An 18,482-nucleotide genomic window follows, 5' to 3' on the forward strand; every position below is an offset into this window, starting at 1 on the left:
GGTCATCTTGACTAGATTAAGCCATTTGGCATTAAAAAGGAAAGGCCAGCAAGTGAAGAGGCTACAACAGCAAGATGCTGGAGAGTGTAGAATCCAAGATGAGAACTGATATGGTTTCAGAAGCAGCATAGCAGGAAGAATCAGAAGTGACTGAGTTAGGCAGGTCTCCTAAGACAGAATGTATGGCATTGGGAAGCTCCTCCCCTAATATTCCTAGAAATAACTCATCCATGTGTCCCAGGAAGGACTACATTTAGCTGGGAGCTGCACAGACAGCATCAGAAACTGATGGATCTTAAAGGCTTTTTTTTTTTTTTCAGCACTGCGGTTTGAACTCAGGGCCTCTGGCTTGCAAGGTAGGTACTTCACTATGTGAGCCATGGTCTCAGCCTGATGGATCTTGAATAAAGCAATAGCAACAGATAAGTGAGTGCTATGCCTGCATCTGCTAAATCAAGGATATTTACGGTCTTCCTCCACATTTCATCCCAGTTCTTTGGAGGAGATGATTACTCTTCTTAGAAGTGATCCCACTCCCACTCAAGTCCAAATTCCTTAGGTGGAAACTTTGCTGGAAATGGGGGAATGAAGGGAGCTAACATTTCTAATAGACATGAAATGGAACTTTGAATTGGATTAAATTGGGCTGAACTGATGTGTTAATAACAGAAAGTGATAAGAAAGCTGGGGGATCTGACCTATCCCCAGGGACTAGGAAAGTGTTGGGCATAAAATACTTGTTTGATATATTTTTTGAATAAATAAAACAACAATAATGTATTTTAGCCCATAAATGGACTCTAAAACTAACTTGACATGATATATTTGAGTAACATCCTCTATTGTAAATTTATCAAAATAGAAAATTATGCAGAAATTCATTTCTTCAAGATGAAATGTAATATTACTTTCAATGTCAGAACAGTTTTCTACTTCTGACAAAGTTTTATTTTTTGTGGTACTAGGGTTTGAACTGGGGGGCTTCACACTTGCTAGGCAGGTGCTCTTACCACTTGAGCTACTCCATCAGTCTTCTGACAAACTTTTTACACTTTAATTTTTTTGAATGTAGAAATCAGAAGTTTAAAGAACTTTCTCCTATTTCTTAACTGAATAAATACAGAGCCACTAGGTTCCATAAGATTCCCAAGAGTTTCTTCAGATTTCAAATACCAAAATCCTCATCACTGTCTATCTTAAAATTTTTTCCTCTGAACTTACACAAGGGAATTGAACACATTTATCATATATCTATTTAAAGTAGTGTTCACTGTTGACTTTTTAAATTAAAGTAAGCTTCTTAGTCTCAGGAAAACTTAGCAGAATTTTCAGGGCTTGAGTTTGCTTCCATTTACAAAGTATTAAATGGCATAATGAATGCACCTCAATGGACCAATTATCATCCCATCCAAATAATCAACTTACCACTTCTAAGAGTAGAGCTTAGGGAGCACTCATTTTACGCGTGTAGTCAGGTTTCCTTTCTTGCCCTTTCCCTTAAAGTGTTTCTGCTTTGATCAGTTCATTTCTCCTTGCCCAACCTGATTCTCATGAGTATGGGTCCCTAATGTTATCATTTTGATATGAAAAGGTGGAACTTCATAGCAGTTTGTTCTATTCACTAACTTCAAATCCATTTGAATCAAGCATGCAGTACTGTAATCTGATAGCTGGTAATGAGACAAAATTGTTCCATGCGGTTTTCCTCTCCCCATCCACGCCTTAAAAATGAATCAACAATTGCTATTTTTAAAAGATAATAACATATCCATCTATGTTATTTATTTCAGTCAAAATTTCACTTATTGAGATATTTTGTTCACAAGCTCTTCACCCCCAAAACAAAATGTCAGTAGATTAAAGTGTTTTAGAGTTTTGGAATTAGCATCTACAAATCATTCATATTATTTGTCCTGGCCTTAATCAGATATTGCCTTCCATTCTAAAATCTCAAATATGAACCTCTATCCACAAAAAGAATAGAGTTAATTTAATGCACTTTCCCCTAATTAGAGATCTTTCTCTTTTGATGTAACTCTTTCTTTATCCTACTTTCTTGTGTCAACAAAACAGAATTCAATTTAAATCTAAATGATCAATATTCAACTAGCTTAAATACTTTATTTCCTCTGTACCTACATGCTACTATAATATGTAAGAATGTATAAGTCTGGCAAATTTAGTATTATTAAATAAGAAGGATAGCAAAATACATAAGGATCTACAGTCTGCAAAATAAATACTGCTGAGTTTAATGGAGAGAAAGTAGAAACTCCAAATAAGCATGTTTGAAAGGCAGAAAACTTTCTATCAAAATGTAACCCAGGTGTTCCACAATTATTTTGGCACCTAAGTATTCTTACATGAAAAACATCATGTACTCTCAATGCAGTTACATTTATTCCAGAAGATAACTATATGATTATCTTGCATCTGTTTTTCATCACATCCCCTGCACCCTGCACGCTAAAGGTTTTCATATCCTAGACACACAAGTTACAAAACAGAATATGAAATAATTTTATGCCTTTTAGAAAAGAAATTTACTTTATTTTTATATTATATTTTTATTTATAATTTTAATGTTGCAATTGTTTAAGTATTTCAGTAAACTAAAAGAATGAATGATCTGGAAAGGATTATTTTCTACTTATACAGTCAAGAGTTATTGAAACTTCTCATCAGTATAATTCTTCAGCTTTATGTGATACATAAATTACTCATTTCTTATCAGCATTGGCATTTTAAGATTAGATCCCAGGGGCATTATAGGTAAAATATATTTTAAGCACAAATCCTGTTATTGAGATTTGCCATAAGATCATTGACATTTTGTGATTGCTAAAAGCCTTCATTTCTTATAGCCTAACCATACTATTGTACTGTATTTAATGGAAACTTTTAGAATTAATATTTAAAATGCTATTTAAAGCAATTAACTTAAATCAATACTCATACAGACTAAAGCAATTTCTCTTTTCCTCTTGATTTCAACCCGTAAAGTGAAACTCGGGTCACACAAAACACGTGATGTGATAGGATGATAAAACCTATATTTTGAAGACTACTTCAATATTAGACATGCTGGCAGCTGCAAAAAATGGAAAATATTACCACAACTGGCTTATAAAATAAGGAAATGGATGTCCCTAGTGCTTTACTAGTAGGAGGGTTTCAGGGTTGGTATGGTCTCTGCAGATTTCTCTCGGGTGCCCTTCTCTCTGAGTTGATTGATTCTCTGATCAACTTCCTTACCAGGAGAGGCCCTAACAGTTCTGAGTTCAGAATAGCACAAGGTGATACCAGGGAACAAAAGCTTGTCTCTTCAAGGGCTCTCTCCCCATGGCAAGTGAATTTCTTTCCAAGCAGTAATGGCACTTACTGGCTCACGCTGGCCCTCATCTCATTTCTAAACCAATCTTGTGGCCAGGGGAATGCCAGAACCGACTTGCCTGGGCCCAATCCCTAAACTGGTCATTACACAAAGGGGTTGGGCATACCCTAAAACCAAACCAAGTAACTTCAAAAGTGGAGATGAAGTCACCACTCACGGAAGTAAAAGTGTTTTGGAGAGAGGAAAAAGTCAGGGTTCAGTGAGAAGGGGGATGGTATTTAGCAGAATAAAGCTTTTTTTCTTTTAATGGGAAGGTGCCTGTGAAGTTTATCTAAATAGTCAACCAAGGGCAATAAAATATTACAGAGCAGTAATTATCAAAGTGAGGGGATCTCAGAAGCATCTCTAGAGGTTTTCTTTTTTCCCTATTGAAATTTCTCTCCTCATTCAGATTTGCTCACTGTATGAGGCTCACTGCCTTCTCTCATTGAAAACTAGTTACTCTTAATTGATGCCAGTGACTCATGGTTATAATCCTAACTACTTGGGAGGATTGTGGTTCAAGGCCAGCCCAACAAAATGGTTCCAGGTTCCATGAATGTGCCATAGAAAATGCTTTATAATGTGAGGGACCCAAATAAATGGTTATAAAGGAATAAGATAATGTATTTAGAGATTGATATTTCATCTTGGTGTCAGCCTGTTTTTAGTTAATGATTTTATTTCACCAATTGTGGGATAAAAGCTATTGTTTTTCTAAGCATTTCACCGCTGCCCACCCTGCAACAGAAAGAAAAAGAAAGATCTCAAAAAGTGCTGGCCGGTAGTGGCTCCAGTTTAGGTTAGGTATTTCATCCTGGAAATATTTGAATAAGACTTTTTTTAACATATGAACTCTATTTTAAATTTAACATATGTTTTCAAATTTTAAAATATAGATAGAAAATGAACAACACATAGAAAAGTGTAAAGAATAAAATCCAAAAACCCCTCATTCTTCAGCTAAAGAACAATTGGTAACAATACAGCATAGTTTTCCAATTAATGTGTGAATTAGCTGTATATGTATATAATGCTTTAAAAAGTTAGTGCTTTTACCAGAAAGGCTGTTTAATTAACTGCTTTCTCCATTAAAATTGCCATGAGCATTTCTCCATGTGTTAATAATTGTAAAGCCTTCATATTGTTAGTTACACAAATAGGCTGTTTAAACAATCTTGAGAATACTTTACTCTTTCAAATTAATCATTTTATGAAACCAGAATACCCAATACAAACAGAATCTTTGCCTCCTAATTGAGCTACCTGAGCCCTGAATTTGTAATTAAATCAGAAATCAGTAGGGAAGGAAAGAATGAAATCCCAAATTATAAAACAAAAGTATGACAAAGAAAACAAGCATGGGAAAGAATTATGACTCAGATATGGGATTTCCATATCCAAGTCAGAAATGTTGCTTTGTCTACATGTGTCTGCACTGAACTGTTGTTAACTACTTCTTCATTAAGATAAGGGCCTTACTAATGTTAGAATTGAAAGTGAAATAAAAGGGAAAGGATCCAGAGAATGAGACCCTGCCCTGTGGGTAGATATTTGCTTAGATATTTCATGTGCAGTTCTCAGGAGAATGAAAATGGAAGGCCTTTCTCCCTGCTCTACCTCCTCATAGGATCCACTAAAGAAAGTAAATCACCCTGAGAAGTGGACCATGGCCACTGGTTACTCTCAGTAACACTGAGAGTGGTGGCTCAGGGAGGAACTACAAGTGCCATTGCACTAAGGAGCATCCCTTAGTGGTCAGCTCAAGTCAGGAAGACCAATATTTCTGCTTATCCCGTATGGTAGGGCAGTACTTCATAGACCACGGACATGGTTTTGCCATATCTGCCTACAATCTGTGCTATCATTAATTCTTTTGAACTAACTCACTTTTTAACATACTTTACATCAAGTAAAAAACATTTCAATTGAGAAACATTATCACTCAATCACAAATGGAAACGCGAGATAACTTCATGAATTCATTGAAAATAAATATGTAACAGCAACAACAAATTTAGGCTAGATGCTATTGCTTTCCAAAGGCTCTTGAGCCTGAGGCCTAATATCTGTTTAAGAAAAAAAAAAAAAAGGTTGGAGAAAGGGTAGGTATGAATTCACAAGTGTTAAAAGCATTACTGACAAACCAAGACTGTCTGTCCAAGGACTTCCTTATAAGAACTGCAAGGAAATTAAATCACTTTCACTATGGGACTCGATGTTATTTATATCTAACTTCCTGTCCAGTGGAGCACACCTCTCTCTAGGTAACACTACTAGAAGAAGCTTCCCTGTGTAAAAGCAGAGGGAGGAACCTCCAGTGTTGCCATGGGCCAGCCTTAAGAACTGTTCAGGGATGGAAGAGTTACCTTGACCCCTCTCCACTGTAGCTGAGTATCTTGGTCAGAGTACGCTCTCGCATCTTGGGAACTCTCCTGTTATAGGCTGTATTGTGTCTCTCAAATATAACTGGGTTGAATTCTTAACCCCCATACCTCAGATTGTAAGAATTTGAAGATACGGACTTTAAAGAGGTAATTAGGTTAAAATGAAGCCATTAGAGTGGGCTCTAATTCAGTATGACTGGTGTTTTTACAAGAAGAGATTTAGAGAGGGGAGAGGGAGGGAGTGAAAGGAATATAATTGACAGTGAACCTGTTCAAAGTACATTGTGTTCCCATCTATGAAATTATCATAATGAAACCCCTCTGTACTATTAACATATGCTAATTTTTTTTTAAAAAAGAAGAGATTAGGACACAGATATACACATATAGAAGAAAGACCATGTGAAGACACAGGGAGATGACAACCATCTACAAATCAATTAGAGAGATCTCACAAGAACCCAACCCTGCTGTCCACCTTCATCATGGACCTGCAACCCCCAGAATTGTGAGGAAATGAATTTCTACAGTTTAAACCACCCAGTCTGTGGTTCTTTGTTATGGCAGCTCTAACTAATGCATCTCTTAAATGGAACAAAATTTAGAAGAGATAGGTTTTGTACAGTTGTTTCAGTTTTTTTCCTGAAATATTATAGAGGCACTAAACCTAGGTAAAGATCATTTGCTTTTGGTTCCTTGGTGTTAATATGCATTTTAAATCTCTTAATGGAAATTACATATAAGCAGACATCCAGTGAAAACATCTATAAGGCAGTTGTTCAAGAGACACAGGCAATCCTATGTATCACTGCCATCATGATGTATGTACTTCAATGCAGAAAGAGCCCAATGTTAAAAATGGAACCATGAATCTCACAAGGCTGCCCTCAGAGTTGCAGCCTGGTCATAAGGTACAATTGGACCTTATTAAAAATGATGCCTTGTAAAATCATAAAATGAGATATTAGATTGTCTCCATCAACTGATAGCCATCTGTCCCAGGGTACAAACTAAAACATGTAAGTGAACCTGTCAGCCAGGTGACAGGTTTGACTCCTCAGGCAGCAGCAGCTTCTGATAGAGGACCTGTACCAACTCTCTAGCAATGGCTCCTGCTGGCTTCCTGTGAGTTGAAGGGATATCAAGAACACAAAGACTTATCCATATTCTATTTCTCAAAACTCCTGAACTGAGACAGTGCAGGACAAAACATCAGAGCTGCTGCTGCATGAACTATAGGATGCTGTGAGGCCAGGGAGGACCATCTGACTTAGCTCTGCCCCATTCCTGAGAGGTGCGTACCTGTGCCAGAGCCCTACATGTGAACCTGTAATTATTTTAGTCATTTGTCTTTGAAATTGTTTGTTGTCTGTCTCCACCAAGCTCCACTGAGGTCAGGAATTATGTACTTGACTACATTTTCCTCAGTATCTATCGGTATGTGACACACAGTGTAAGCTCAGTAAGTTTTTAAACATAAATAGGAACTAAAGGCATAAACCTCAAAGCTACAGAAACAAAATGTGAGTCCCAGCCTTAACACTCACTAATTCTGTAATTCTGGCCAAGGTGTTACATTCCTAAGCCTCTGTTTCCTCATCTGCAAAAAGGCATTTGTAATAACATTCACGGTGTTGCTTTAAGGATTCAACAAACTTGCACAGGATCTGTGTAGTTATCATTACAATTGGTTCTAAGATAACAGAAGAACTGAAGTGTTTACTTGACAAGAAATGGCTGTTTGGGCAAAAGTAGTTCGTGTGAGTCTGGCTTTCTTACTTTTCTTTCCCTCTGGGTAAATTTTTAATAATGTGATCCCTGTTTAGATTTCCCAGTGTAGGTTTTTATTAATGTGATCTTACTTAGAAATTGAGCTGTTAAATATTGTATTTCTATTCTTGATTATTTATCATGTTTGGGACAAAAATTTATGTTTAGCCACAATAGGGAATACACACACACACACACACACACACACACATCCACACACTGTAAGTGCAAACACACAATGTCCTATTTTGAGTGCAGGTTCTCTATACTCTACAAAAACTACCAAATATGTCTTTATTTAATTATTAGCAAATAAGTCCTGTCTTTGAGATTCATTATTAGAATTTATAATGTTTCTTCAAGGTACTATCTGTTTTATTATGAATCAGTTGTGTCACATACTTGTAGTTATTTTTGCTCATTTTTCTGAAGCCTTGGAAACAGTAAAAACAGATATTCATTGCATATGTAGCCAGGGAATACAAGAAAATGACTAGATAAACTCCTGCCCCAAAGGAGTTTACGATCTAATTAAGAAATAAAACTACCTCATAAAATAAGTAGTAAGCGTATGAATAGGGCAGGATTTAATACACATAAAAATCACATTTTATTCTGATCTTATACAAAGCTTTGGTACCCTCCCTCTTTCCTACAAGAGACAATTAGAGTTAGAAGAGGAAGAAACTTACACTTTTGTTTTTCATTTTCATTACCTGTAGCTTGACCTGGGTAAATGATCTGATGCGTCCAGAGGAAGTACTCTGTCACAGACATACACACTGAGCCAAGAGATCACTCTTTCTACTGCAAGGAAGTGAGAGGAGGGCCAGATTAAATAATATGCTTCCTTTCTCTTGAGATGTAAACTTTCTGTAGGTAACATAGGCTAAGAAATTATGTTTTACATCAGTTTATTCGTGACCTTGAAAAGAAGCGAAGTCTCTTTATGTACATACAAGAAATGTGCATGTATTGTATTACAGCCTCAATGGATTAAAAAATTAACAAAAATTCTATACATTGGAAATAAATCAACACTAAAAATTAACCAAAAATATATACAATGGCAACAAAACTACATTTGTCACACTCTTTTCTCTCAATATTTTCACTCTTGTCCGTACAACAGGGAGGAAGGAACCCACTTATTTTCTAGACTCAGAGAGTGAGGACAGGTTTTCTCTGCCTGTGTGCCACATTATTTAAAGCCTCTGGAATAATGAAAAATACTCAGAGATTTGTTTGACTAGGTGTCTCAATTTATCATGTTCTTTAGGAAACAGTGGAAAAGGATTCATTTAGGGTGGCTTGCTATCTCCAGACTGACTTGGAGTATCTAACCAATGTATCCCTAGGGACACAGGTGACGCCATAAGTTTTGCAAAGGAGCATGCTGCGGTGCTAATTTACTTCTTGAGTGCCCATCTTTTCTGTAAGTGACACAGGTAAGACACCATGTACTATCATTTTAGAGTGCGGAAGAATACGCAAGGACTGCAACAGGAAATGTGCAAAGAGCACACATACATGAGTTCTGTGCTCTTTGCCTTGATTCCTCACTGCCAGCAAATAACTGAATCCACCAGGCAGGAGCTATTAGAAATTATCAAATAAACACTTCTATAAGGATCTTCAAGTCAATAAGAAAAATGTCCTCTAATAGAAATATGAGCAAATGACAAAATTAAAGCAAACGGCCAACAAGAAAATGGAAATTGCTTAATGTGAAAAGATGCAAAACTGATATATAATATTTCACCTATAAGTATTTTTGACGTTGTTGAGTTTACCTATCAAATGCCCAGTGTTGGTGGGTTTGGTCAGAAAATACAAACTCTTCAAACACTGGTAGTAATATAAATTGGTTCAAGTCATTCAGAGGGCAACTTGGCAAAATATAGCAACCTCAATAAACTACCTTAGCTTTAACTTAATTACATAAAGGGCTATTAATTTATCTCAGGAAGATAATAAAAATAAATCCTCAAGAATACTTTATAGGCATATGAATTTTGCATATCAAACCAAGAAATTATAACAACCTAATTGTTGCTCAATATAGTACTCATAAATAAGTATGGTATAACCATGGAACACTAGTCTATAATCAAAAATAATTATTGAAGTCTGCAGGAGATTCCAAGATGGCGGCTAGAGGGAGGAAGCAGAAAGCGAACCTCCTATAGTTAAATCTTGGAGAGACGCTGGAGACACACTTTGCAGGCATAATCACTGAGAAGAGGCATAACTTTGACCCCTCCACACCTCCAGCCGGCGCAGAGAATCTCCACTTCACATTAAATGGAGAAACAAGGAGGGGCCCCTGGGCCGCCAGCCGCCCGCGCCCAGACGGCTTGGGAAGACGTGGACCAGGTGAGCTTCGCGGTACCACGGTACTCCCACAGACAACCCTGGGCCAGAGCAGCATAGCCCCCTTGACAGACCAACCTCCACCCGGGGAAAAAAGAGAAACTGAGTAATAAGCAATAAGAACAATAAAGACACACAGGAAAGAAGGTGGGGCACACTGAGCGCCAAAGATTGGGGGAAGGGAATCCTTCCCGGGACTGTAAATAAACAAGCCAGGCGGGCAGGAGAGGCTCTGGCGGGAGCAGGGGCACACCCAGCAACCAGGAGCGGGAAAGCTGGTGAGAGTGGTGGAGGGAGGAAAACTCTACAGGAGAGGAGGGAAGACCCACTTCCCACATGAACTGTAAACAAACATGGCAGCTGGCAGGAGCAGCAGCACCACCCAGTAATCAGGAGCAGGAAAGCTTGTGAAAGTGGTGGTGGGAGGAAAACTGCATAGGAGAGGGGGGAAGACCCACTTCCCACATGCACTGTAAATAAACATGCAGGCCTGACAACACGGGTGCAGTGTCACCTCCCCAGTGTGCTTGGAAAGGGGAAAGCTTATAGCAGAGGCTCACACACAGGAGAAATCTGAGTAAACAAAGCCTGCAGGGCCAGGTGAGTGCTAAGCTCACCCCTGAGATCTGCATAAATAACGCCTCCAGCAACAGCAGGCTGACAGCAGCGGGCAGGCAAGCCACAGACGCAGATACCATTCTCAGAACTGTCTCCAGACTCTTTTTTTTTCTTTGTCTCCCTACCTTTGATGAGAGAACAACCGAATTACACTTGAAAGCTGAAAAACTTACTGAAACTGTATTGCATTTGAACTTGGGACACTTGGTGGGGTTTTTTTTGTGCATGTGTGTGTAGTTTTGTTCTACTTTATGCATCCCCTTTGATGAGACAACTACAGAACAACATCTGAGGCACCATCTCCAGGACTGGAGACTGAGACGGACACCCAAATTATTAAGACTGGAACTTCATTGCATTTGAACTTGGAGGTTTTTTGGTTTTTTGGTTTTTTAAATTTTTCTATTTTTTCATTTTATTTTAATACATTTTTATATGTAGATTTTTCTTTCATTTACTTATTTTTTGTTTTTATTCTTATCTTTATTTTTTTATTTTTGATTTTCAATCCTCTATCTCTCTAATGTCTGTTCAGCTTACTGTCGATTAGTACACTAAAGCTCCCTGTTTATACCTTTGAAACCTTCTTGTCTGATACCTTGTTCTGTTTTCTCCTTCCAGTCTGTGTATTTGTTTTTCCCATTTCTTTAACTTCTTGCTTTCCATCTCAGCTCACCCTTCCATTCTAAATATTACCATTGTTATTATTACAAGCTAGAAAATACTTAATTGCACACAGTACATGGACATTAACAACACCAAAGACAATGATGGGAAGACAGAAAAAACAGGGAAACCAGTTTCCCCACAGCAAAAAATTAGTACAGGAACCAGAGGGGAATAAAGAAAACAGGTACTCAGATCCAGACTCCAACAAAATGAAGATAAACTATGCCAAAGGACCCAATGAAGCCCACAAGAATAATTTAAAAGAAGACATACTACAGGTACTCAATGAGAATTTTATACAGATGATCCTGGATAGGGTCAACCAAAATGTACAGGAGACACTCAAGAAATTCCAAGACAACAAAAATAGAGAATTTGAAAAAGCAAAAGAAGAAATAAAGGAAACCATAGAAGCACTGTATAAACACCAAAGTGAAAGAGAGAACATGATGAATAAACAGATAAATGAACTCAGGACAAAAATAGATAACATTAAAGAGGAAACCAGCCAGGATATGGAAAAACCTCAGAAAAAAGAATGAAACAGAACTGCAAAACAAAATGGAAGGCCAATCCAGCAGAATAGAACAAACAGAAGACAGAATCTCAGAACTCGAAGATGAAATGGTAATTAAAGGAAAAACCGAAGAACTATTAATTAAACAACTCAAGACCTGTGAAAAGAAAATGCAAGAACTCACTGACTCCATCAAAAGACCAAACTTGAGAATCATGGGCATCGAAGAAGGAGAAGAGGTGCAAGCGAAGGAAATGCATAATATATTTAACAAAATAATAACGGAAAATTTCCCAAATCTAGAGAAAGATATTCCCATATAGATGCAAGAGGCCTCCAGGACACCAAACAGACCAGATCAAAATAGAACTACCCCATGACATATCATCATTAAAACAAGTTCAGAAACTAAGGAAAGAATATTGAAGGCTGTAAGAGAGAAAAAACAAGTAACATACAAAGGTAAACCCATCAAAATCACAGCAGACTTCTCAACAGAAACATTAAAAGCAAGAAAAGCTTGGGGTGAGATCTTCTGGGCACTGAATAAAAATAACTTCAACCCCAGGATACTCTACCCAGCAAAACTATCATTCAAAATAGATGGAGCAATAAAAGTCTTCCATGATAAGTAGAAACTAAAACAATATGTGACCACAAAGCCACCACTACAAAGGATTCTTCAAGGGATTCTGCACACAGAAGGTGAAACCCAACTTAACCATGAAAAGACAGGCAGCACCAAACCACAGGAAAAGAAAAAGCAAGACAGTAGAGAGTAACCTCAAACAACTAAGACAACTAAATGACAGGAATCACCACATACCTATCAGTACTAATGCTTAATGTTAACAGACTTAATTCACCCATCAAAAGGCACCGCTTGATGAAATGGATTAAAAAGGAAGATCCAACAATTTGTTGCTTACAGGAGACCCATCTCACTGACAGAAATAAGCATAGGCTAAGGATGAAAGGCTGGAAGAAGATTTACCAAGCCAATGGCCCCTGAAAACAGGCAGGAGTAGCAATACTTATCTCTGACAAAGTAGACTTCAAACCTACATTGGTCAAACGAGATAAAGAAGGACATTCCATACTAATAAAAGGGGAAATAGACCAAAAGGAAATAATAATTATCAACCTGTATGCACCCAATGTCAACGCACCCAATTTCATCAAACATACCCTGAAAGACCTAAAAACATATATAAACGCCAACACAGTGGTTGTGGGAGACTTTAACACCCCATTATCATCAATAGATAGGGCATCCAAACAAAAAATCAATAAAGAAATCCAAGATCTAAAATATGCAATAGATCAAATGGAGCTAGTTGATGTCTACAGAACATTTCATCCAACCTCTACACAATATACATTCTTCTCAGCAGCCCATGGAACCTTCTCCAAAATAGATCATATCCTAGGGCACAAAGCAAGTCTCAGCAAGTATAAGAAAATAGAAATTATACCGTGCATACTATCTGATCACAATGCAGTAAAAGTAGAACTCAACAACAAAAGTAAAGACAAAAAACATGCAGACAGCTGGAAACTAAATAACTCATTACTTAATGAAGAATGGATCATCGATGAAATAAAAGAGGAAATTTAAAAGTTCCTGGAAGTCAATGAAAATGAAAATACAACCTACGGGAACCTATGGGACACAGCTAAGGCAGTTCTGAGAGGAAAGTTTATAGTCATGAGTGCATATATTAAAAAGACTGAAAGATCCCAAATCAATGACCTAATGATACATCTCAAACTCCTAGAAAAACAAGAACAAGCAAATCCCAAAACAAACAGAAGGAGAGAAATAATAAAAATAAGAGCTGAAATCAACAAAATAGAAACCAAAAAAACCATACAAAGAATTAATGAAACAATAGCCAAGTTATGGAAACAGCCAAGATGCCCCACCACCGACGAATGGATTTAGAAAATGTGGGATCTATACACAATGGAATTTTATGCAGCCATGAAGAAGAACGAAATGTTATCATTCGCTGGTAAATGGATGGAATTGGAGAACATCATTCTGAGTGAGGTTAGCCTGGCCCAAAAGGCCAAAAATCGTATGTTCTCCCTCATATGTGGACATTAGATCAAGGGCAAACACAACAAGGGGATTGGACTTTGAGCACATGATAAGGCAAGAGCACACAAGGGAGGGGTGAGGATAGGTAAGACACCTAAAAAATTAGTTAGCATTTGTTGCCCTTAACGCAGAGAAACTAAAGCAGATACCTTAAAAGCAACTGAGGCCAATAGGAAAAGGGGAACAGGAACTAGAGAAAAGGTTAGATCAAAAAGAATTAACCTAGAAGGTAACACACATGCACAGGAAATTAATGTGAGTCAACTCCCTGTATAGCTATCCTTATCTCAACCAGCAAAAACCCTTGTTCCTTCCTATTATGGCTTATACTCTCTCTACAACAAAATTAGAGATAAGGGCAAAATAGTTTCTGCTGGGTATTGAGGGGGTAGGGGGGAGAGGGAGGGGGTGGGGTGGGTGGTAAGGGAGGGGGTGGGGGCAGGGGGGAGAAATGACCCAAGCCTTGTATGCACATATGAATAATAAAAAAAAAAGAAGTCTTCGTTTGACATGGAAACATGTGTAGAACATAACACCAATTTTTAAAACCAGATTATGATAAAACATATATAGTGTTATCCTAATTCTACAAGCCTATAATGAGAGATGCCTGAAAGTATATTATCTGAAATATTTATAGTGATTATCTCTTTATGGTGAAATTTGGGATTTTTTTCTGCTTTGCTTAAAATTATTACAATGAGCATATTTACTTTCATAGTTAGTATAAAAGGTAGTTAATCTGCCTTCCTTTTTGAAGTAAAATCTTTTATTTATGACAATGAGACTCTTTAAAAACTGGAAAACACCTCAGTTTCTTTACACGCTGATGAGGAACATATGTGCTATGATTATTCAGTATTTTTAGTAAATCACTGTCTTTTGTGTTTGAAGCTTTGTCTGACTAAGAGTAACCAGTTAAACAGGTGTGCTAGGTGGGTTAGACCATCTGTTTCTCTTCGTGGAGATTTTTTTAAGGGGATGGGAAAGGATTTAATATCTATCCTGAAAAGCTAGAAGAAGAAAATTAATACCTTTCCTACAATCCAGGATTACCTTCTGTTGTTATTTTCAGTGGACATATTCAGAAAGTTTTAGAAATACATGGTTTGACCCAGACCGAGTCTCTGTATATTTGCTGAAAGGGTGTTAATTAATAGCTGAGGGCAGGTGGAAACAGCCAAAACCATCAAGTTTCTTTTCACAAATTCCTGCTCACTTTGATTAAAGCTTTGTTTTGTGTGAGAAAGGTTTGGGGCTCTCTCGAGTCTGGAATAGAATACACCTCTCCTGTCCTTGCTTTATTATTTCCTACTCTGTGAAAAGAGAATTACATTGGAGTCTCTAATAGGGTGTTATTTTTGCTTCTAAAGGGACTGCAGGGTGTCACTCCTATGAAGAGGTCATTCAATGTGGTCTAGCTACTTTTGAACATAATTTGGTATTTTCTTTCAAAATTGAACATACCCTTACCATATGAGCGATCAATCTCACTCCATGGTTTTATCAAAATGTATTGAAAACTTAAATTCAATAACAATATCCATATGAATTGTCATAGCAGCTTTTATTTTAAGTGCCAAAACGAGGGAGCAACTAAGCTGTCCTTCAATGGGTGAATGCATAAACTATAGCATATACATACAACGAAAAAAAGAAATATGCCATTAACTCTTGAGAAGATCTGAGAAAACCTGAAATGTATTTAATGCTTTAAGTGCATGTCTTACTGCACATCTGAAAAAGTACATACTTAGGATCTCAATGGCATGACATTCTGGAAAAGGCAAAACTATGGAGGCAATAAAACATTTGATGGTATGAAGGGTTTGGGGTAAGGTAGATAAGGGAGGAATGGATGAATTGGCGGCACGGAGAATTTTTAGGTCAGTGAAGGTATTCTGTATGAGAATGTCATGGTAGATATATGTCATTATACATTTGTCAAAACACATAGAATGTACAACACAAAACAGTGAACCAATTAGAAACTATGGACTTTAGCAAACAATAACGAATTAATGTTGGCTCATCAAAGTCACCCCACTAACACCAGATGTTAACAATGAAAACTCTTAGGGGGGAAGTAGTGAAGGCAGGGAGTATGTGATAAGTTTGTACTTTCCACTCAGATCTTCTGTGAACATGAAGCTGCTATATAATATTAAATTTATGAATTAAAAACAAACATAGGAGGTCATTTGTGACTGCTATTGCATCTGGATCATTAGTCTGCTGAGTGGTAGCTGTAACCATGCTCTTACAGGAACTGCAATTCCTGTGTTGGGCACAGGTCCAGCAATATACAGAACACATGAGTGCAGAATTGTGAAAGAATTACAGTGGACATTTAATTGTACTACAAAAACTAACATAGTTATTTCTTACCATGTGATGTATTAGAATATTCTGGTCTCAAGTTATATGAGCAATGATTTTAGAACAAAATTCCTTTATAAATATCTTAATCACCACTTGTATTCATTTCAGAGATTTCCAAGTATAAGAAAGACAGTTTGGGAGATCTGAGTACAACCCCAGTATGTCTTGATAACTTCATGGTTTGAACGGGCAGAGCTCATACTGTTTTGTAACAATGGATTTTATGCTTTTGAAATCACTTAGTTGAAGACTCTGGTGGTCATAAAAATGCACCTCTCAGATCTACTGCAGAGTGCATACATGGCGGGTACACTTCCCCTGGGTTCTCCCAACCAATGAGTAAGCACAGAGCACCTGGGAGGGGGGTGCAAGCCTGGTGCTGTGGGACGCAAGACCCATCTAAGAGGCAGCTTTGGCTCCATGCTCCACTTCAGTGTGGCCGAAACTTACTTGGACCTTGATGCAGCCTGAATCTAATAACCAGTTCTTTTCCCTTCCTCCTCACCTTTCACAAGTATTAGACTGATATCCTGGTCTGGTAGCTTTCTCTGCTGACTCCTACTTGCTCCCCTTCATCATTGACAAGCATTTCCCTTGACATATTGGAGGGGGCGCTGTTTTCTCGCTCCCTCCCTCGTTAGAACAAGCTTTCTCTCGCGCTCCTGGTTATTATTGAACCTAACTGGGCTTAACTGGGGGAGACTGGAGATTCAGAAAAGACACAGGATAGACAGACAGAAAGTGGGGTCAGGTGTGCGGGGTGCTCTGAGACCCCAACCCTAATTGCTTCTTTTCTCTATCTTTATTCTTTAAAGCCTTTCTCCTTGCAGCTCTTTAAAACCTTGCTTCTAAAGTCTTCTTTAAAATCTTGCTTAAAACCTCTTTCCTGAGACTCATACTGTTCCATGGTTTCTCTTAGCTTATCTTTAGCTTAATCGCTCTTAAAGTCTTTTGCCCCAGGCTTGCAGCTTTTCTTTAGCATTCTCTCTTTAGCTTTCTTAAAGCCTTGATGCTCAGACTTGCAAAGTCTTGGTCCTCTATCTTGCACTGTCCCATGTTCTCTTTGGCTTTTCTTTAGCTTCTAAGGCCTATGTTAAAGTTCTTCCTTTGGCTTAGCTTTCTAAGGCCTATGTCAAAGTTCTCAGTGCAGACTTTCTATCAACCCCTCTTTAGCCACTCTTTTCCCTTCAATAATTTCCCTTTAGCAATTCTTTTCCCTTCCAAAAGTTTCCCACAGCAAAAAGCCCATAGCAAAAGCCCAAAGGGAAAAACCCAAGCCAAAGCCCAAAGCAAAAGCAAAAGCCCCAAGCCCTCCTTCAGTGGGCCTTTTATAAACAGCAGCAAACAGAGTGCAGCAGAGGCTCTCGGGGAGGGGCGTGACATTGTAGCAGGAGAAACCTGCCTTCCTGCTTCTCTGAATGCAAGCTTAGGAGATGCAGCTGTTCTGCTTTTCCCTGTTCATGACCAGGGCTGTGCCTATCTCGGCCTACAGGTAAAAGCAATTAAGCCGCATCTCGCCTTGCTTGTGTCCAGTTCTCATAGGCTTTTCATAATCCCTCTCCACAATATATTTCTTGCATATTTATTCCAGTACCCAATGATAGTGACCTGGGAACCACACTTTAAGAACCAAGAGATAAATGCCACACAGCCTATGGCTAATTCCATGTATTTAGAATGTTGGGAGAAGTAACTCAGAACTACCTTGATAGTGAAAACATAATTGGTGAAAACAGTTATTTTACTATCTCTTAAATCTATGACAGAAAAGTCTTGGCAACAACCAAGTCTGCCTAAGGTAAAAACAGGTTGTACCTTTTAAAATAATGATGACAAAGAAAGAAAAAGCCTAATCACTTGAACTGCACAGGGTCTAAGTAAAAAAGATATTCACAGAGAGGTAGTGGCCTGTGTAGATTCTTAAAAAGGAAATCCTTGAAAGGACTTGTGGTTATGCATCATTGTCAAGAAGAAAGAACTCCTGTACTAACTCAAATGAACAGTCAGCCTGGAATATGACGAAAAGTGGTTGTGTAGCAGACTTGATTTTTAAATAGGAGATGGCACCTACATGTCTTTTCTGGCAACCTTATAATCTACTTGGATATCAAAATTTTAATACAAATGGATACAATCAACTTTATAAGCCACATATCAGTTTCATAGCAGTTTTGTTAGCCCTATGAGACAATACAGAGCTTCTGGATTGGCAAGTACAGGGTTGTCGTGGTGGTCAGTCAGAACTGTACATACATCTCCATCTCCTCTCCACATGAAGAATGGATTTTT

The 18,482-nt window shown here is 37.9% G+C and overlaps 1 long non-coding RNA gene across 1 annotated transcript in view; it reads right to left on the reverse strand.

Annotated features, from left to right (window-relative positions):
* LOC141424117 (uncharacterized) overlaps positions 1 to 18,482 on the reverse strand; it is a 78,679-nt gene that overhangs the window by 5,213 nt on the left and 54,984 nt on the right. The window contains exon 2 of the long non-coding RNA XR_012448983.1: positions 8,247 to 8,337. This is a non-coding gene — a long non-coding RNA (uncharacterized lncRNA). The remainder of the gene's footprint in view (positions 1 to 8,246; positions 8,338 to 18,482) is intronic.

Source organism: Castor canadensis, chromosome 6, assembly GCF_047511655.1.
Source record: "Castor canadensis chromosome 6, mCasCan1.hap1v2, whole genome shotgun sequence".
In the NCBI taxonomy this organism is placed as follows: Eukaryota; Metazoa; Chordata; class Mammalia; order Rodentia; family Castoridae; genus Castor; species Castor canadensis.